Source organism: Euprymna scolopes, chromosome 6 (genome assembly GCF_053919585.1).
Source record: "Euprymna scolopes isolate OS-2025 chromosome 6, ASM5391958v1, whole genome shotgun sequence".
Taxonomy (NCBI): domain Eukaryota; kingdom Metazoa; phylum Mollusca; class Cephalopoda; order Sepiida; family Sepiolidae; genus Euprymna; species Euprymna scolopes.
The window spans coordinates 126624554-126647759 of NC_136487.1; the positions used below are offsets into that span (position 1 = coordinate 126624554).

Consider the following 23206-nt stretch of genomic DNA (forward strand, 5'->3'; position numbering starts at 1 on the left):
TTATAGGGCCTTGTGCCTAAATTTGTTTTGTCTTTAGGAGATTTTACTTTTTTAAATTTTTTAATTTTATATTGAAATTTTTTTTTATTGTAATTTTTTCTTTAAACGGAATAAATTAAATATGAAGATCAAAGTGTAGTATCTGTTCCGGCAGATACTGCAAGCAAAAACCATATGTGGGGGCAATTCCACATATAAGACCTTGGTCAATATAGGGACAACCCTTCATACCAATTGTCACTATCCAGCTCCCCTACTTCCCAGGGAGTTGGTCCCCATTTCCCCTTCACTCATCACATTAAAAATTGGCCTTGTGCCTAATTTGCTCAGTGGGGGAGCAAATAAATACAGCTTTTCTTGGCCTTTTGGCCAACTTTTTTCACACACACACACACACATTTTATTTAAATAAAAAAAATTTAAAAAATGCACACACACACACACACACACACACACACACACACACACACACACACACACACATTGTATATATATCTTTTTTTCAAAAACGCTGGGGTTTTTATTAGTTAGTTTAGAGTCCACAGAGTGAATGAGGTATTGTGGTAAATGTTGCCAGTCAAGAGTAAAGTCGCAAAAGACTCCAATTTTTACTTTAGTTACAAAAACCCTGCAACAATCCCCTCCCCAGATCTTATAGGGCCTTGTGCCTAAATTTGTTTTGTCTTTAGGAGATTTTACTTTTTTAAATTTTTTAATTTTATATTGGAATTTTTTTAATTGTAATATTTTTCTTTAAACGGAATAAATTAAATTTAAAGATCAAAGTGTAGTATCTGTTCCGGCAGATATTGCAAGCAAAGACCATATGTGCGGGCAACCCCACATATAAGACTTTGGTCAATGTAAAGGAAACCCTTCATACCAATTGTCACTATCCAGCTCCCCTACCCCCTGGGGAGTTAGTCCCCATTTCCCCTTCACTCCTCACATTAAAAATCGGCCTTGTGCCTAATTTGCTCGGTGGGGGAGTAAATAAATACCCTTGTCTTGGTCTTTTGGCCAAGATCAAAGTGTTGTATCTGTTCCGGCAGATACTGCAAGCAAACACCATATGTGGGGGCAACCCCACATATAAGACTTTGGTCAATGTAGGGACAACCCTTCATACCAATTGTCACTATCCAGCTCCCCTACTCCCTGGGGAGTTAGTCCCCATTTCCCCTTCACTCCTCACATTAAAAATCGGCCTTGTGCCCAATTTGCTTGGTGGGGGAGCAAATAAATACCCTTTTCTTGGCTTTTGGCCAAGATCAATGTGTAGTATCTGTTCTTACTACATGCTGTACTTATGTTTGTAACTTTTCCTTGGCCACATAGCTAAGATCAAAGTGTAGTATCTGTTCCGGCAGATGCTGCACTTAAGATAATTTGTACCAGTCAATGGAGGGGAAACCCTCTATACTGGGACAATTATTATTTTTGGTAACCAGAGTGACCCCTTTTAGGGGAGCTGGTTTTTACCTCACATTAAAAACGGCCTTGTGCCTAATTTGCTCAGTGGGGGAGCATATAAATACCATCTGTTCCGGCAGATACTGCAAGCTATGACTGGCTATGACTAGCTATGACTAGCAAGGACCAGATGTGGGGGCAACCCCACATGTCTGACCTTTAACCAGCTCCCATTTCCCACCTCTCGGGAGCTGGTCCCCTTTTCCCCTTCCCCCTCCCTTCACTCCTCACATTAAAAATCGGCCTTGTGCCTAATTTGCTCGGTGGGGGAGCAAATAAATACCATCTGTTCCGGCAGATGCTGCAAGCTATGACTAGCTATGACTAGCAAAGACCAGATGTGGGGACAACCCCACATGCCTGACCATTAACCAGCTCCCATTTCCCACCTCTCGGGAGCTGGTCCCCTTTTTCCCTTCCCCCTCCTTTCACTCCTCACATTAAAAATTGGCCTTGTGCCTAATTTGCTCGGTGGGGGAGCAAATAAATACCATCTGTTCTTAACAGATGCTGCACTTACATTTGTAACTTTTCCTTGGCAATCGAAGGGGAAACCCTTCCATGCCAAGGCATTTTAAGTCGCATGCAAGTCACTCCATCGGTCAAGGGGTATGGAGTAACATTTTTGTCCCCCGATTTATCAGAGAGTCATCTATGTTTTCAATGGGTTCGTCTGTTCGTTAGTCTGGATGATTGATGGATAATCGTCCATTAGTTTTTCCTGAAATTTTGTCACAAATTATATTTTAATATATAAATGTGCATAGTAAAAAAAATTTTTTTTTTTTTTTTTCGGAAAATCCTGTTTTGCTCGTAGGGGCTCAAAAGGGGTCAAACATGGCCAAAAATTACACTTTTTGTCCCGTAACATTTGATCCATAGATTAGATTTTTCTGAAACTTGCCCAAAATGTGAAGGGCATTGTTCTTAATATAAATTCAGTTTGAGTGACCCTGGCAAAAGTCTAGTTTGCGTCCCCAGGGGATTTTTTGTGCTTAAAACACTCTTCTGGCGCGTTTCTCATATTTCTCAACAAAATTTAATATGTCTATATAGTGGTTTCCCATGTTGCTGAATATAAATATACATGTGTTAAGGTGTAAAACTGCACTGCTTGTCCATTGTCACTGGTATTCGGCATTCCAAGTGGCTCATAAGGGGTCAAAAATGTATCAAAATTGAAAAAATGACACTTTTTGCCCCATAAATTTTTACCTATCCATTAGACTTTTCTGAAACTTGTCCAAAATGTAACTTTTCCTTGGCCACATGGCTAAGATCAAAGTGTAGTATCTGTTTTTAACCGATGCTGCACTTGTTTGTAATAAGTAAATGTGTGACGGACGGACCGACGGAGAATAGTTTTTTTAAAATGCATACCACAGAATAGTTTTTCTAGTCATATGCAAGCAACTCTATAAGTCACTCAGTCAGTTGGTCGGTCTGTAACACATGTACTTTTTATTTCTTTTTATGTTTATTATACAACTATTTATTGTTTTTTTGTGGTTCCTGAATACAAAAATTACATTTCAAATTCCCAAAATCAAATAATTTTTGTGATATAAAGTAGCGGATCACTTTTCTGTATTAATTTAATATAAAATGATCACCCACTTTACAACCAGTCAGCCTCAAAGCCATTCAAGTCAATCTCCAGATCATTCAAGTTGTTTTTGAAGTATTCCAGTTATTTCTTAAGCATTCAAGTCATTCTTAAGGTCATTCTAAGCCATTTACTTTTTATTTATTTAAGTCATTTCAGTCCATTTTTCGGTCATTTTAGTTTATCCTTAAGAATTTCATGTCAATCCTACATTCACGCATTTATTCATTACACGAGAGCATGCAACTAATGGCTATCGGCCTTGTTTACTGTGTTAATTAGCTAGATTATTTATTTCTGCTTATAAGCCCTGACGAAAACAAGTCTCACAGAAAATGAAAACGAATTAAAACAGGGTACAGTAAAATTATATATATATATATATATATATATATATATATATATATAAAGCATTATTAGTTTTTATTTATTTTTGCAGTAATTTGATTCGGATACTTCCTTTCAAATAATTTAGCATTAATTTGGTTTTAAACAGGTTGTAATATTAAAATCCAAATTTGCTGTTGCACCGGTATATAGTAATCCAGATAAAGTTTATATCCACAGGGTAAAAAATCTGGAGAATCTCTATTGTGTTTATATGATTGTGTTCAATAATAAATATTTATTTTTATTTATAATGAAGGGTTTGTTTACACAAACAGAAAAAAGTTATAGATCTAGTGGAAATATTTTGATCGTAGCTTTAATAAACAGCTATCAGGCGAAAAGGAATGCCCATTTTCTAAGTTTTCATATTGAAGAAAAGAGAAAGAAAATTATCCGGTTGACAAGAAAGTTCTTGCGGTTTTTATATTTTAAATTCAGATGAACATATCTCAGCTCCAACAAAATTTATTGTACGAAATAAACACCACCAGAATCAACACACTTTTGCCAACGCAAAACAAGTGTATTTATGCCAGTAATGTAAAAATCTTGTTTTGATGGTGATGAAGTCACTGGAGGCATTTTTGAAGCATTTCTCACACAGAAAGTTGTTGAGACGCTTGGAAAAGTCATAGTCAGTAGGTGAGAGGTTTGGAGAATGAGACAGAGTTTTGTAATCCAATTTGTTTATTTTCTGCAGGATTGGTTTAACAATGTGCGGTCGGCCATTGTCATGGAGAGCCTTTTCTGTTGACTAATGCTGGGTGTTGTTGTCAAAGTTTCTGATGCATTTCATCCATTTGTTGACATTACTTCTTCGCTGTAATGATTTCGCCTGGATTCAAAAACCTGTAATGGATGAGACCAGTCGCAGACCACCAAACAGTTAGCATAACCTTCTTTTGGTGCAACTCTGGCTTCGGGAAGTATCATGGAGCTTTATCGGCATCTAACCACTGAGCTGAGTGTCACCTGTTGTTGTGAAAGACTCACTTTTCTTTGCAAGTCACAATGCAGTCAAGAAACGAGTTGTTTTAGTTGTGTAAAAGAAGGGAAGATAATACTACATAACGGCGTTTCTTTTGGTTGTCGTTCAATTTGTGAGGCACTCATTTATCAAGTATTTTTGTCTTTCTAATCTCTCTCAACTGGTTGGAAATCATTGTATATGTTACATATAATTCAGAAGCAAGTTCTCAAACTGCTGTGTGTGAATTGACTTTGACTAAAGCACTTAATTGATCGTTGTAAACATCCAATGACCGACCAATACGCTCATCGTCTTCAAAACTCTTGTCGCCGTCATAAAATTTCTTAAACCACCATTATGCTATGCATTCAATAGAGGCTCCTGGGTCAAACGCTTCGTTGATATCGCAAGCTTTTTCAGCAGCTTTTCAGCCTAGTTTGAATTGAAATAAGAAAATTGTGCAAATTTGCTTTTTTTCATCTTGTATTTAACGTTCTGAAAAGAAGACATAATTGTTTTAAGAACGATTGTAATTTAAACGATTAGATAGGGCGAAAACGTTCTTTATATAAAGTAAAGGTATTATAACAAAAGCTTATTTGTAAATACACCATTTCAAATCGATTTGGTCCGTTTTTAAAAAAGACCAATTTCACCTCCTCATGTATATAATAATATCTATCCATAATTTGATGCGACCGCCAATGTAGCACAAAAGAGAAAGAAAAATGTGCTGACAAAAATACCAGTTGATATCATAAAAAATGGTCATGATGGGTTTGAGTGAATGGAAAGATCAAGGTAGTACAACACCATCCAGACCTCCACTTGAAAGGAACAGTGTATAGGTAAATACCAAGAAGGCTTATTGCCACTCAAGTGCCAGAGACAGCCATCGGCTATTATTAGCAAGTATTCAATATAAAAACGCATGGTCATTTGGTTGGTGATCAAAAGAAATGGAGAGTAATGGAAAACTGAAGACTTATTGTCACTCAGATTCTAGAATAAAAAACATTACCTGTTTTTATCAATAAGTGATCAATGGTAATGACTCACGTGAAAATGCCTAGCAAGTAAATACATAATGAGAATAATATAACTTCAGAACAGCTGGTTTGTTGTGTATGACATATTATATTGAAGCACTGATTGATGTTGGATTACCAAAGTTGAACAACATTAATCCTGGTTAGTACTGAAGGTGGGTGAGCGTTTGAGAATACTAGGTGCAGTGAGTTTGGAAGTAGTTATAAAAGTTACTTTTTATAATACCTTTAAGAAAGGTATGAATCAAACTTTCTTCTTGCTAGTATGAGAGAAATTGTGAAGTATACTAGACCCCCGGCCTTTGGTTGGGGAATTCGTTTAGAAGAAGGGGAACTCTAAGTTAACACCAGTCATTCTTTGTATATCCCAGCATTGCTTTGGTTGATTTTGGTTTCTTCTTGCAACTGACTTCAGCATTACTGATTCTGTAGAAGCATGGTTGATTATTGAGAAACCTTTGCTTCACTATAAAGAGCTCATTGCACAAACGCTCTATCAGAGGATATTCATTCAAAACAAACTTTGTGTGTGTGGGAGGGGGGATATGTACACTCATCTATAAACACTTGTTATTGATGTGGTGGGACATGGTGAATGTTTGAAGCTGAGATTCGAAACCCAACTGATTATACAATAGTTCTGTACTATCTTTGCAATTTGAAAGTAGGAGAAATGATAATGGTTTTGTTTACATTATTGGTTTCAGAGAACTCTATTCTACAATACGTTTACATTAGATGGAAACCGTATATTTCACTAGACTTCCTTACTTTTCAAAGTAACACATAATGAGTAAACAACAAACATTATCCATCCAACAACAAGTGGACTGTTGGAATGATAAGCTTCACTGACAATCGAATCAAATCACTACTCTACTTTTCAATCTCAATTTGTTTGGCTTGTTATTAATCAAGTTGTATCTCTTCCTTTGCAATGCAACAACGATAATAGTTTGAAGAGTAGAAGCTGTAGTAGCATGATGCAACCATGTCAGATGGCGCATTCTCTGACAAATCATAAAGAACATGTAATTACACCCCCTTCAGATTCTTGCATAAACCATAAAAATTGAAATCCCTTTCTAAAAAAGAATATATATATATATATATATATATATATATATATATATATATATATATATATATATATATATATATATAGGCATAAGCCTGACGAATCCTATAGTTGGATGAAACGCAGAATATTCAGTGTAGCTTAATCGCCATATATATTTTATAAATTACTAACTAGCTCTACCTACGTATTGAGCACTTTTGAAGTAAATACTTAAAGTTTATGCATAAATCTATACTTTCGTATATTAAATTTATGTGAATAAATGAAGTAGTTATATATATATATATATATATATATATATATATATATATATATATATATATATATATATATATGGAAGGAACCTGTAACACCTCTTTGTTAATTTTGATATTTTCATGCCCCACCTGTTTTTTAAATGTTCATAACTCTGCTTTTAATTGAAATAAAATTGTGGTTGTGTCCATTGGATTAGAGAACACTAAACACTATGACAGCACTATTTAGTTTAGGATGTCCCTAAAAATATAAAGCTTCCGACACCCTTGGGCTAAGTGTTTGCCCTCACATTGAAAGTTATCTTTCCTAGCCATTTGTATCCCTTTGTTTCTGTCTTCCATATTTCCCAACCCTATTAAATACTGAAGCTGTCTCTATCCCAAACCATCTTGGGCGTGACACAAAAGTCATTTTCTCTTTTCCTGTTCTCTCTTTCCCTCTCTCAATCTTGTCATGCCTTACCTTAGCTTGCTTTCATTTTCCCTCTTATCGCAGTTCTTTCTGAAAATGTTAATCTTGCCTTAAAGGCTGAGACTACGAAGATTTAAGAAGGTAGAGGTGTTAGATAGCTTTTATTTAATCAAAAAATGACTTCCTGTCTCCTTCCCCTCGAATGTGCAACTTTTCCCATGTTTTATCAACACATCAAATTCAGATTTTCCATTGTTTTGAAAATCTGCAATAGTAGCTTCATTTACATTATTGTAAGTTGTAAACTAATAATCCAATCAAGCTCAAAGTTTTACACATGTCGTTTGAAGGTTAGTACTTTATAAAAATCATGAATTTTATTAGTGGCACCATTTATGTTAGGCCTGGGTCTTAGTGAGTTATGTTTTCCATCTTGATTATAATCTTCCTAAGTGAATATAAAAATCATACAAAACTGTTATGTTTGGTGAATTAAATTAACTAGCAGAATACCCGCCCTGAGACAGGTATTCTGTTAGTTTAAAATAAGGATATCTCATACTGTGAAATTTTATTTGCTTATTTATTTTAGCTGTATGAATTTTCATTTAACCTTTTAACGTAGGCCAAATTCGTTACAAAAATCTAAACCATCTATAATTGTTTTTGCAGAAATAAGGACTGATGTACTGAAAAGACTCCATTTTTTTTTTTTTTTTCGATTATATAAACACAGACGTTGGTCTATACAGCCATTATTTTATCAATTTCTCTATAAAAAAGATACTAGAGTAGTTCCAAAAGTAAAGCATCCTATTTTATTTTCATTCAAAAAATTGAAGAGCTAGGAAGACTGGAGTGGTGCCATTAAAATAAGCGACTTTTTGTGCTCTAGAATTTATTTTCTTACATAGGCACCATCATTTTTTTGTTTTGTAAGTATTTCAATGACTCGTCTTTTTTTCTAAGTTCTAAACAGCAACTGCTTTAACTTCAAATCTTTCTATGTCACATGCTTAAAATAAAGTAAATTAACCAATCAGCTATCTACCTTATATTAGGCGATAAGTGAATCTGAGATCAGATCATATCAATCATGCAGAAGTAATTTTATGTAGTTTTCATAAGCTCTTGGAACTGATGTTCACCCCAGGCCAAAAATGGGAGACATATATTCAGTCCATTGCTAAGATCGCTAGAAAAATTCTTGGATTATTCTACCATTCCAGATGTATTCCTTTACTTATATAAAAGTCAGACATCCAAACTCCAAATGCTCCTGCCATATTTAGATAAGGAACTCACAGAGCGCCCTTTCCTGCCTTGACAGAGTACAAAATCGACTTTAAAATGTAATCGACAGTGATTTTTTTCCCCTCCCCTACAATTTTTTTCTCACAGATGAGGAATTGCTAGTCTCTCTCTATCCTATTGTTTTTTTCCATGAATGATGCTCGACTGCACTCCAGTTTTTGCTTCTTCCTCATAGACATTCGTAGCAAGAACTCATTTTGCTACCACAGTGCAAAAAGATTTTCTTTTCTCCCTTCATGTGTTCGGTTTCAGGCACAATTTCCATGGATGGAGCTTCTTTTGAAGGGTTTCTCAAGTGTGGAACACATTACTGTGGGATTACCTCTCTGATGATTATAACTTGGTCATCCTTAAATCCAATGTCAATAAATTCTTTTCCTATTAGTAAAAAGCAGTTTTTTATATCATTAATCACATAGACTTTCTCATCTTTCAACTGACTGGCAATTCTTCTCATTAACTCTTATCCTCTAGTGGCTATTGGCCTTGATAAGTTATATCCCAATAGTCAAAAACATTAATTGGCAAAGCGTAGTACTATTTGTGTATAACCTGATTATTTGATCTCCTTCTTTCAAATACATGTAGAAAACATTAATATTAAGAGTAGTTCACTTTTTAAATGTTCCAGTTTATTCGTTTCCTTCATAGATAAAAACATTTATATGTAGGTTTAACTTATGGTAAGCTTACTTATCTGAGTTGCAGAGAGAGAGAGAGAAACAGAGAGAGAGGGGTAGCGTAGTTAAAAACATGTTTTGATGCATGACTGGAACAAAAGCAACTGTTAGTCACTACTGGTCAGTATAAATACTGGCATTTATGGAACTGATGTTAGATGAAAGCCAAGATAAACGCTTTTCATTGCTAACAAAATATAAGTATTTAATTGTTACTTGCTTTTATACTACCACTCCCCTCTCTCCATCCCCTCTCTCTCTCTCTTTCTCTCTCTCGTTCCATTTTTTCTTTTCCTTTTCTCACAAACTCTTCTTCAGCTGCAACACTTGTCAGCATACTCTTTTGCAACGACCAGTTTATAATCAAGACACTCTAATTTTTAGTAGGTATTTTGTATCCTTATATATATATATATATATATATATATATATATATATATATATATATATATATATATATACATATAGGTTAGTAATCAGGAGATATTACCCATGCATTTTCATATTCATCATGAAAATGAGTATACTTACAATTTTTTTTTTATATGTTTGCATTACTAACAGACTGCCTAGAGAACTCAATCCTGTTACCAAAAGCAATGTTTTATATTGAGTGGCAACTTTTATCTCTCTTTATCATAAGTGGGGATATGATTCTTAATGTTTTAAGCACTCACATGTCTCAACATTGCACCAAGTTTCCTACTCCTAAGAAACGATGTTGATTCTATTAGTTTTTATTTATTTATTGTTTTCAATAGCTCCATTCTATAGTCCCCCCGCGCCAAACTTTCACAAGAAACAATCGTCTAGCAGAAAACACTATCACTAATTTTTCCCACTCTTTATCTGTGCCTACATGTAAGCGTAGATTCCATGAATAAAGCTTCTTTCTTAGAACTGCACTCTTGTGGAATTGTCTTCCGTTTTTCTGCTTTCCAGCTGACTATAATATGGTTATCTTCAAGTCTAACATAAACAAGTTTTTTATGAGCCGTTCCATATAAGTTAACAAATTTACCGAATCTCCATTACTAACGGTTACTATATTGTCCAATTTCTACTGTACACTCTTTAACCCTTATCCTCGAGTGGCCTCTTGGCCTTGATAAGTGGTGATGCCTATGTAAAAAAAAACCCAAAAAAAAACATAAATATCTGCTGTATTTGTGTTGCATTAGTATTTTAAAGTTACAATTAAATAACAATTTTCTATTGTGCGGAGTTTCTTTTTGCCTTTTTGATTTGAAGTTAATTTTTTAAATTGACGTGAACGCTAGGATACTTCAATTAAAAGTCAAATATGAACAGGTAAAATTATATAGGAGTAAAAGGCGAATCAAATAAGGTATAGGTTATTTAAACAGTTACATTCAAATTAGCTTAAATTTGTGGTTTTTGAAAAAAATGACAAGCGCAGTCTCTCTTTTTGACACTACTGTGTGTGTGTGTGTGTATATATATATATATATATATATATATATATATATATATATATATATACTCCTATGAATTCGTTTATCTTTTGTGTGAATTGATATTCATATTAAAAACCCTCTTTTTTATTTATTTAAAAAGAAAATACAATTTTCTTATATATGGGTCGATGAATTGCATTCACTAGCAAAGGATCTAACTAATTTGCATATTCTATTAAACATTCATTTTAATTAATTCCCTATTAGTTTTTTCGGTTTTCTTATGGGATGATCATCTGTAGTAAACTATTATGTGTAATTATATTAATGCAGATATTCTACTTGATTTATACTTGCATAATATTTGTGTAAAAAGCTTACAGTGAACATAAAATTGTTTCCATATATATTTATGTTTACGTATTTTGTTTAATCTATCTATATATCTATAAAAGTGAACGTGTCTGTCTGTGTGTACATTTCCTTACGCAATAACTCTGTCAATTTTAAGTCTACAGACTCGAAATTTGATATACAGGGCACTGAGATTTGGGAAAATCTTTGTGATTCGTTTTCGGACAGAAATTTGGGTGTTAAGGGGTCAAAGTTTAACGATTTGACCTTTGAGAACTCTTCCAAACTTGTCCGCCAATTTTGGGTCTAAACACTTGAAATTTTAGATATAAGTTCTTTGGACATGAATCTAACTTAATAACTTGATTTGAGCCCAAAACAATAAATGTTAAGTGGTCATAATAGGGGTCAAAGTTTAAAAAGATTTGACCTCTGCGGCCTCCACCAAATTACTTAGACAATTTCTGGTCTAAACATTTGAAATTTTACATAAGGGGTATTCAGAGATAGGGCAAGCTTTTTAATCAGTTTGGGTTGAAAATTTTTAGTTACCAATATATAAATGTATGTATGTGTGCATGTTTGTCTAAAACTTTTGACAGAGGCAACGGATTTTTACTAGATCAGTATCGTTTTGAAGTTCGACCTTTCAGATGACAAATATTGAATAAATGGCTAAAAATATTAATATCTTCACCTTAAACTGGGCACTTTTCTACAGGGGGGGGGGGGGCTTTTTTTGCCGATATTTTTTAAAGTCATCCTGTCCTTTCGATTGTCTAGCCTTAATTAAAACCTATGTCACTTCCGGTTTGGTGATGGTTGTAACAGCAAAGACGTCAGGTTTTTTCCCCCGTTCTTTTCCCTTTCAGTAATAAATAATATGACAGCATTCATTTATTTATTGCAATTAATCATTATATATATATATATATATATATATATATATATATATATATATATATATATATATATATATATATAAACTCGCAAAAGTACCTGTTGTTGACTGGATTCAAAAACAGCCTGCAGAAAATGGACTCTGATTTATGAAAGTATGATAGGTTATGAAAAGGAACGGTTGTAAAGAGATAGCTTCAAATTTGGGGGTATCAAAACCAAAGCAAAATATGATGAAAGTAAAAATAAAATAGATAAACCCTATAATTTATTATACCATACCTGTTCACACTGAAACACTTATCACAATATTCTGTGGATCTATATTAAAAAACCTTGTTAAATTTTGTGACATACTTCCATTCTATGAAGGTCAGGCACGAACGAACACCCCATAATTTTATTATACCATATTTCTTCAAACTGAAACATAATTATCAAAGTATACTTACGCAGATAGATATGAAATGTCTTTATTAAAGTTTGTGCCTATTTCCATTCTATGGAGACTAGGTGCGAACGCTGACTCCACAATTTTATTATACCATCCCTATTTAAGTTGAAGCATACTTCTCAGAGTATTCTTATGTACATCTATATCAAAAACACTTGTAAACGTTTTTTTCTTTAATTTTTAAATTTTTTATTTCCATACTTTGTGGACCAGGCACGAACACAGACCCCACAATTTTAATGAACCACCATTCTGCCAGATCAAACATACCCATTCCTGTGTCTCGATACATCTTCTATCATTATATGTAATCAGTTTTTTAAAATAGTCAACCATATAAGAGTCTATTCATGACCAGACACACACACACACACAGACGTTCAGCTTTATATATATATATATATATATATATATATATATATATATTAGCAGGAAGATCTGGTGTTGTCTTGGATAGAATGAGGATCAACAAATGTTCCATCCTCCTATATTTTATTGTCATCAAAAGCGATGAAATGGTTCATTTTGATCAAATTGATTGATTGCCTGCTCTAGTTGAGAGACCCCACCCCCACATTACACCGAGAAGAAGTTTCACAGGGCTTCTCACACTAACTTTATTCACAATACATTCTAGTCTATATTGCACTGTAGAGAATCTATTGATTTTATAAAATTATCTGTAAACAAAGGCTCCACTTTCTAAAAAGAACCATTCATTTGGAATGTACCCCTGTCTTATAAAAGAATCTACAGTTGATTTTCCACTTGTGTTTTTGAATTGTATAAAAGTGTTAACTTTGGTCAAAATCGGACTTCCTTCTTTAATTGGATTTTTTGATTTTTGATACTTATCAAACACATTCCAATACAAAACCTATATCAGAACACTCCCAGACACATCAAGTATCTTTGCATGGAATATAAAATGAATTGGCCCAGCTGTTTCCGAGTTCATAGGGAATGAACCCTCTCTCACACACACACACATACACACAAAGTTCCTTTTATATATATATATATACCACATTCACACTATGGGCAATCTTGCTTACGTTGTCCTTGGGTTTAGGGATTTTTTATTTACAAAATATATATGTACAATTTCATTTCATTAGTTGGGATAGGATTTTCTACTAGCAGGTAGTATTTACAGTGAAACAGAAAAAAAATGATAGGTGGTTTGTAAGACCCTCCCAAATCATTCAGGCTAGAAATGAGCTACTGACTGTTTTCCAGGATCTTTCAACAAGCAAGTCGGTTACTAGGTGGGAATGAAGTTTATAAAGAATAGGAGTTTATGGGAAGGGGGGAGTGGGATTTTCTGAGATAGTTGCCTGATTGGGGTGTGAGCAAAATAAAAATGGGGAGTGGGAATCTCGGAGAATCTCTAATAAAACAAATAAGAATGGAGGCCAGAGCTTATTTATGCCACTAGCTAAGAGACTGTGCTAACTGCGATGGAGTCTGATGAAACCTTAGGTTAGTGCAAACCATATCTAAGCAGGGAATATGTATTCAAACTTAGTTCATATAAACACATAAGCCTTTGAATGAAGCAACGTGCAACCTACTCCTGCCACATCTGATTTTGATTTTAAGCTGATGTTTAAAGTGCAAAATCAAATTGTAATCCATAGGCGGCTTTCCTCCTCTCCATATATCTAAGCTCAAAGTCCACACTACCAGTTTAGCCATGGCTAGGATTGTAAAGAACACCATTTGTTTTTCTCTGGTCCAGGAAGGCATCATGTTTTACATTCCAAATGCTACATCTAGGGATGTCAACTGCTCAGGGACAGCACAAGCTGTTACCTTGTTGATATAATTCCCAAACTATCACAGCCCTCTGCACTTGAAGAAAATGTATTTAGGTGTTTCTTCTTTAATATCTAGGCAGCATATGCAAAAAGGGTTGTTACCAACATTAGTTTTGAAGAGTCTATCATTCAGAGGTAGCACACTGCGGACTTATCGCCAGTTCAGAAAAAAATGTTGTTTAGATGACTCTGAGCTAGTGCCTAACTCCACTGCAAGTATATCTCTGAAGGTCCCCATCACTAGCTCCTGATAAAGCGTCTTTCTAGACTGTGCAAGGTCACTGAACCTGGGAAGCACTTTGAGCACAGTTTGGCATTCTTGAAGAATTGCGATTGACCCTTCGGTTTACGTCATCCTTCAACTACGTGGTCGGCAATAAAGTTGGGAAAGGCCTTCTCAACTTCATGGCACCACACAAACTCCTCTATCAAGGAAAGACAGTCTCTTGGCATGTTAGGAACTTGCCAAGTCAACACCCTTCCACCCTCGAAGAGTTGGCACATAAGCATCATGCAATCTATAAGGGAAAGCCTCTTTCAAAACCAAATCTTCACTATCAAGTGCCTCGATGCAGAAAACCAGGCTCATGCACCACCGGGCAGAGCAATACTGCATAGATCTGGTCCAGCCACCCTGTCTATCAGCTTGCCCAGGAAAGATTCCAGTATGAAGACATATAGAAGGGAAAACAGTGAACAACCCTGGCATATCAACTGAGAGATAGCAAACATCTCTAATTGCATTCTGTTTACCTGCACTACTATGGTCGGCAGCAATACAGAATGGAGATCTATCTGTGGAAGTCCAGATTAAAACCAACAGCCTCTAGAATAGATTCTAGGAAATGATGGTCCACCCTGTTGAAAACTTTGGACTGATTTAAATTGATCAGCATGGCTTCAGTCTCATCTTGCAATCCCTCTATAATCATGTAAACCCGGTGCAGATTGTTTTTAATTGATCTCTCTTTTACAGCATAGTTCTGATCAGGATTGACCAAGTCGGTGATAATGACTTGCAAACGGTTCACAAGAACTTTTGCCAAGATCTTTAACTCCGTGCTTAACAGAGTTATGGGCCTAAAATTATCAAAATCCTTTCCATGAACGTCCTTCTTCTTCAGCAATGTGATAACTTTCTTGGTGAACCCTGTTCAAATTAGTGGTTGAACACTTCTGCTAGAAGAGAAACGGATATGTGTGACAGCCTTAAAAACAATTTGTAAATGAGTCCATGCAATTTGCTCTTGTCAGCCTTCTTCAACACAGTCAAGACTTCGCCCTTCGTAGCCCAAACATCACCCTTAGCCGCTCACGCATTCTTCAGGTGCGGCGAGTCAACCAAATAATTGTCAAACTCCTGGATACTAAACATTCAGCAAAATGACGAAAGACCATCCTTCCAGGTTTTTGACTTCCTGAATGTTATGATCTGAGCTACTACTGACCACACCATTATGATCTTTAGCATTGGACGCTCTATCCAACCTAACTGTGACTATCTAACTCTCATACTTCTCGTTAGTTCTGCAGCTAAGGAATCACCCCCTGCCACTACTCAGGCTCACTTATTTTGTAAATGCTTTTCTGTTTTAGCCTTGTGTAAAGTTAGGCTCTGACTGTATTGTACACAAAAGAGATTTAAAGTTAACTCACCACTTAAATCGCACTGCGTATGTTCAGCTGGGTTTTTCATGAAAATCAACTATTTCTAGCAAGGAGGTATTTAAGTTCCAATACCTCATTAGCTTAGGCCTATTTCTTAAGGTCAAAATAGCCACAACCAATTTGTTGTTGGAGTGTCCTAACCAGTGGAACTTAGAGCAAGATAGAAAGTCTACATCGCTTTTTCTAACTAATATCCTATCCAAATAGGTGTTTGAACAGGAGGCTGCACTAGTATGCCAAATCCACATCTGCTGAGGATGATCAAGACAAAACTTGTCAACCGGATCGGACTAGGCCATAAAGTTCGCAGTTCTGATGCATGTGCCTCTCACTTTATATATGTTGCTTTGTTTCAGGTCGTTTGAAAAAAAACTATTTTAACTAATAGCAAGATCAATTCTTAAGATGTGTCCATTCAATCTACATTTCAACCATATGTATGACAGACCAATAAAAATGCTATTTGAAACTTAATTCTGATGAACCAACAAGAAGGGTATCTCAAACTTAAGTGTAACTCACTGATAGACAAAAATTTGCGTACATGTCTAAACTACATTAATCATTTTTTTTTGTTTTTTTCAAATAATGTTGTTGATGGAACTGTTAATATTAAGCCTTTTTTTTTTCTGATATCTGCATTTCTTAGTCTATCTCACTAAGTTACCTATGGATAGTTTTTAAACATTTTATTTCAAAGACATTGTGCGTCCTCTTATGCTCTGCCAATACTGTCCAGGTTTCACTTGCATGTATAGTAATATGAACGACCAAACCATTGTAAAATTATAACTGTAGAGGCGTTGTGTTCTTCCTGCTTTTATTTTAGACATCTAAATGCTGAAGTTGTTATTCCTATTCTTCTTCTAATGTCAAATGAGAATCCTGGAAATATCAAACTAAGAAATACAAAATTTTCGGATTTTTCAACCATTTGTTTACTTTCTTTTTTTTTTTCGCCTATTGCAATATTATCTCCAGAAGAGAATATTTTACATTTATTTGGGTTCATTTTTATGCCCCATTTCAAACAAGAGGCTTCAAGTTCAGAAGTCAAGAGCTTCAACTTATTGAAGACATCATTGTTGAAAATTTATATGAAGATGTGGACTATACAGTTGTTTTTAATGGACATATCACAAATTGATTTGAAGTAACAAGAAGTATACTCAGGCTGCCTTCTTCAATGTTTTTCTTGGAATATGTGATGAAAGAACTGGAATAAATCTGCTGTGCGTCATGAGTAAGTTGTTGGAATCTGTGTTAAATAGAGAAGTAGTCAACAACCTTAGCAAAAATAACCTTCTTAGTGACATGCAATATGGTTTCTGTTCTGCTAGATTTACAGATCTGCTTATGATTATATCTCCTAGGATTCGCGAATCTCTTGATGGAGGCAACTTTTCTAGGGCAATTGCTCTTGACATATCAAAGGCCTTTGATACAGTATGGCATAAAGGTCTACTTCACAAGATCTCCAGCTACAGTATAGCTGAAAATGTCTTCTCAATTATTAAATCATTTCTCTCTGATAGACTCATAAGAGTAGTGGTTGATGGGCAGAAATCAGAAGCTCACAGTATTAATGCTGGAGGCCCTCAGGTGTCCATCCTGGGCCCAACTCTCTTCTTGATCTACATCAATGATCTTTTGAATCACATCCTTAGATCATTCGACACTTTATACTGATGACACTACAATCTATGGCAGCACATCAAAGGCTGTAAACAACCAAGTTCTATCTGAATCTCTCTCCTCTGATCTTGAGCACGTGATAAAATAGGGAAAGATGTGGCTGGTTAATTTTAATGCATCTAAACTCAAGCTTCTATCTTTACATCATCAATGCTCTGATCCTCCATCTGGCATCAATTGAAATGAATGACACTCATCTTGGGAAGGCTCCATGTTTTGACAAGCTTCTGGGCTTGACCTTTACTCTTGATCTGAAATGGAATACGTACATCAAATCCATTGTCAAGGTCGCTGAAAAAATTGTGGGATCCCTCTATCGATCCATTAGTATTTCACTGCTGATGCAATTCTCTACCTATACGTCCAAGGATGGAGTACTGCTGCCACATCTGGGCAGGAACTGCTAGAAAGGCCTTATCCTGCCATGACAGAATTCAAAATAGACTTCGTAGCCTAGTGGGGGATACACTTTTCTCTTACTTGCAACCTCTTTCTCACAGAAGAGACGTTGCGAGCCTGTCTCTGCTTTATTGTTATTTTCATGGCAAGTGCTCGTCTGAGCTCCAGTCTATGGTTCCCCCTCACCAAACTTTCACAAGAAACATTCGTCTAGCTGAAAATAATTTCCCCCACTGTGCCTAAACCGTAACATACATTCCATGAACAAAGCTTTTTTTCTGAGAACTACACACCTGTGGAACTCTCTTCCGTTTGCTTACTTTCCAACTGACTACAATATGGTCGTCTTCAAGTTCAATGTAAACAAGTTTTTGATGAGCTGTTTCCCTTAAGTAATCCAATTTATCAAATTTCCATTACTAACGATTACTATGATATTATTCCATTGACTACACACTTTTTAACCGTTATACTCAAGTGGCCTCTGGGTCTTGATAAGTGGGACTCCTATGTAAAAAAAATAGTCTGCAATCAACATGGATGTTTAACAATGAATTCGCTATTAATATTCCATTAAAAGATGTGAACCCGCAATTTTTCTCCAATTATGGATAAAATAGCAACTTGTTCAATGAATCATATACAGCCATTCATTTCTAATAGGTTTTATATTTTGACATTAAGTGATCCAAGATTGTTAATATGCCATAAAAACAGACAAAATAACCACATGTAGAGAAGATTTATTAAATTTACATAAAAAGAAATGGAAGGGATATAATTTTTCGAATGCTTTCACTTCTCTCACTTCACATAGAAAGGTGTCTCATCTACTGGCAAGAAATATCAGTGCAAGATATAAGTGTAAAAAGGACTAGAAACTCGAAATGTAACACAAAGAAAGAATACGAGGAAGAAGTCTTACTGCACAATGAAATGCTTATATTATACAAAGTAAGTAGTTTAACCAGATGATAAAAAAAACGGTGAATACAACAACCTTGTTATGTGATTAACTTAAATATTTGGTTGTCTTTTCTCTACGGATCTGGTGACCAACTTTGACTAATTATATAAATAGACATATTAAACTATCCCATTTTTCCTATAAAAATAACATTGATCTTATTACAGTTTATTTGTAAATGGCACTAGACTATAGATATTAGGATTTTAACTCTTACAGCATGTAATAGTAGTCTAAATACAGCATGGACTAAAGCAACTGGTAAAAAATTATTGTAATCATACAAGCGTCAAAGAGATATATAAAGGCAAGTGTACTTTACAAAATCATAAAATATTGATAATGGGAAACCAACTGTATACAGATACAAAGCATATGGTAGGCATAAAACAAAAATCATGAATACTGAACTGTTGATGATGGAGGCCTGTCTATTAACCTGTTGAAAACTGTGAAAATTGATTTTTGTATGCGCAAATTCATTCATAGCTTGAAGTGTTTTCATTTTAAATCTTTCTTTTCTATCTCTCGAGAGCTCAAACAGTAGGGAATGCATCTGGAGTGTTAAATGTTTTGGTTTCGATTCTAGCTGATGCCACATAAGTCATCTTTTTTTTTTTAATCTTTTGAAATCAATACCATATATAAGGTACAAGGTTTACGTTGTTTCAAATTCAATAGAGAATTGGTTCTGTAATAATAAATATGAAATCTACATGAATTAAAATATATTTAAACATATTTTATGACTGGACAAGGCCAGGTGCCCCCCCCCCAGTGAATAATCTCCATATATAATATTTTGATTGCAGAAATTCCCCTCCGGACCAGAGTATCGTAGGTTTGCAGCAACAGATGCTACATACAAATGTATTATGTTTACACTATTAGCCACTCTTTTATGTAACTTTAGAACAACATTTTAGGCATATTTAGTCATTATAATAAAATCCTACATTGTATCTTAGTTGCGCCATCACCACAATCTCCCTATCTTTAGAGGAAGTAGTTACTACTTTTCTCTCTAAATCTAAAGTCCTCATACTGCCACCAGTCAACACCGGGAACTTGTATACACATTATACATATATCACCCTGTCCACCTTCGTAACTGACTCATAAACTCATACACAAACCATTACCTTTCCTTTTCCTGTTACAAAAATAATCATTTCTTCCTTGTTCAGTTCCTGCGATTCTCATTGGGTGCAAGTTTACAAATCTAACTGATTTTTTTTTCCTTTTTTCTCCATATATAATACTTCGTTTACTATGTTAATGTTTATTACACATTTTAGCCGTGCTAAACTTTTGAACTCCTTTTATTTGGTTAAGTAAGTATACACGGAGAGAGAAAGAGAGAGAGAGGGGGGGTGAGAGAGGAGCAGTGTCATCATCAAAGCTATGCTAAACTTTTGTACTCATATTTTTTTTGGTTCGCAAAGTTATTCACGCCGTTTTAAAGGCCATATTTCAAAGGCCCGTAATGTCATAAATTCACTGTGGGCCAGGCAACTAAACTGTTTCCTTTTCCTTCACCTCCTTTTCCTTCACCTCCTTTTCCTCTTAACATTACATGCTTGAGCCTGGCTACTGCAGGTAATTTGTTTTGTTTTTTTTGTGCTTGAAATGGTACTTGATGCTATTTTCATTTATAGGGATTGCTTAATTAAAAAAAAAAATTTTTCTGAGGGCTTGCACGGGTAATAACTAATGTTAAATGTTTTGTTTTTGTTTTTAAATGCAAATAGGTCACAAAGCAAAATACAATTGTATTTTTGCTTTTATGTATATATTGAAAAATATTTGTGTATACTTTAAAAACTTATAACTACTGTTAAAAAAGGTTTACGTTGTTTTAAATTATACAGTGTTCTATTTATATTGTTTATAATATAAACAAAATTCTGTATATATATTGTTTAAAATAAATAATAATTGTTTATTATTTAAAGCAAACGTTCTGCTTATAGTGTTTATTTTTTTCAATACCGTTTACATGGTAACGTACAGGTGACTACAGGAATTTAGTTAGTTTTAAGTGGAAACGAGTATTTTGCCACCTATAACTCCAGTCTTGCCAACATAAATACCATACTCTGAACCATAGCCTGCCCACCAGATTAGTATGCACATGCCGATCGAGACTGCAACCACCAAATTTTGTTGTTCGTTCATGTTGTGGTGGCACCCGTTCATTTACATATGTGGATAATATTACACATAAATAGCAAGACTCGGTTAGTCTGAGTGTGTGTTAACCAGAAGCCACCGAAGGCCGAGCCGAGAGCAGATATGTTCTCTAGCCAAGACTCTCTTACCTGACAACCATTATGTAAATATACTGTAAATATACTTTTTCTAATACACTTCTTATTGATCTACCTTTGTTTGTTGAGTCTTCATTTGTATTGCCTTATACGTTATTTGGTTCAACCTGCAAACCTAACAGTTGGCGACAAAGATGAACGTCAAACATAACAGTTCATAGTATTTGTGCATAGAAATCCTGACAGCGATTATCAGTTACATTTTGGGCAAATTTTTTGACAACCGCACCCCCACTCACAAAATAGTGTCTATTCTGAAAGCTGTTCTTAACATAGGGAGGTTGGGCGTGTCCATTCTGAAAGCCATTCTTAACATGAGGCGGTTGGTGGTTGGGCTACAACAACCACAGCCGTAATTTTTTATGTAGGGGGGCTACCATTGGACAATGCCAGTTAACGGGTCCTGCTAATAATTTAATAATAGTCGTAAACAACTAGAAAGATCATACTAAGACACTGACAGCTTCACCCCTCATCCACACGAAACATGGTGGCATCAACAATGTTTGATACCACATAAAAATGATTATGAAGGGCCTTAGAGAATTGAGAAAGCCTTATTCAGACCTCCATTGAAAGGGAATAGAGAGTAGTGGGAATTCCAGAGAAAGCTATAGCTTTTATTAGCAAAACCTCAATAGTCAGCTTTAGTTGTGATGTAACAAAGCACATATGAACGCATATGAAAATATCAGCAATAGCCAAAGGATAGCTGGCTAGCGAAAATATTAGCAGTAGCAGCTGTTAAAGCATGTAAACAAGTAGGCCAAGCTTGCATCACAAAAAAAGCAGAGAAAAAAATACAGCATGTGGTCGAGCAAAGGAGGCAATTAGACTTTTTTTTTTTACTCGTGTGTGCCAAGAGAAAAAATGTAATATGTGACAAGGAGCAGAAAGAAAAACGCTACCGAGTGAGATGTACGTGTGGCGGCAAGAGACTTTTAAGCTGGTGTTGAGATGGCAAGGTTTTGTTAATCTTATGGCAGACGAAATGAACAGTAAAAAAAAAAAAAAAAAAAAAAAAACAAGAAGCAGGCATTGTTTGGAAAGTAACGGTAATAAATGCCTTTTGTTAAAACAGGACAAAAAACCAAGTCGGATTTTTGTTTCTTTCCTTTTTTTATTTGTTTGTTTTTTTTGCAGTAGTGTCGGACAATGTGTAGGTTTGAGAGGTTTTAACTGTAATGACAAAGTTAAAAAGTAACGGCCACATTATAGCGAGAACGCAAAGTTCAATAGTGATTGCAAGAAACTAGAGATTTGAGGAGACTTGTCACTCAAATGCCAGTAAACATAACCTGTTTAAGCGACCAGTGATAATGATTTGTGTAAGAAATAATAGTCTCCAATATTATAATTCACTTTGTCTCTGTTTCAAATTTATATGTCCATGTTTATAAATAGCAATCCTTTGCATGTAACGCTAAGGAAAGTAATTCAGTATATATTCAAGCGAATGTAAGTATTAACAGAGATATACAAAACGGCAGTTGTTTTATTTCAAGTGAATTATAAAAGTTGGATGTAAGTGGGAAACCTGATTGTGTGTCTCTCCCCCCCCTCCAATATTTACAAATATATGCTTTTTGTAAGTAGAGTAAATTCCCTATTTAAATATGCATGTGTAATTCATACCGGCAAAATATGTTTACTTTTATGTTACTACATGTAACATATCAACAATCAGTAGCAGCTAACATGAAGCATTTGTAAACGTGACGATTTTTTTTCCCCAAGTAATTCTTATGATAAAGAAAGTTGAAAGTTTGGAGCAAGAAAAAATATACCGTCATTTTTATGACACAGGCACTATATATATATATATATATATATATATATATATATATATATATATATATATATATATATATATATCAAACAAATGACAAAAGTCTATATTCCAAATTTCATGATGTTGACCATCTTACAATTTATTCCTTTATGTTGACATTCACAATTTTTGACAGCA

The 23206-nt window shown here is 34.8% G+C and overlaps 1 protein-coding gene and 1 pseudogene across 2 annotated transcripts in view; both read left to right on the forward strand.

The window, feature by feature from the left end:
• The window catches only part of LOC145277944 (guanine nucleotide-binding protein G(s) subunit alpha-like), a 458077-nt gene that overhangs the window by 333883 nt on the left and 100988 nt on the right, over positions 1 to 23206 (forward strand). The gene's annotated exons all lie outside the window — the stretch shown is intronic.
• LOC145278540 (U2 spliceosomal RNA) lies at positions 1246 to 1463 on the forward strand (annotated as a pseudogene).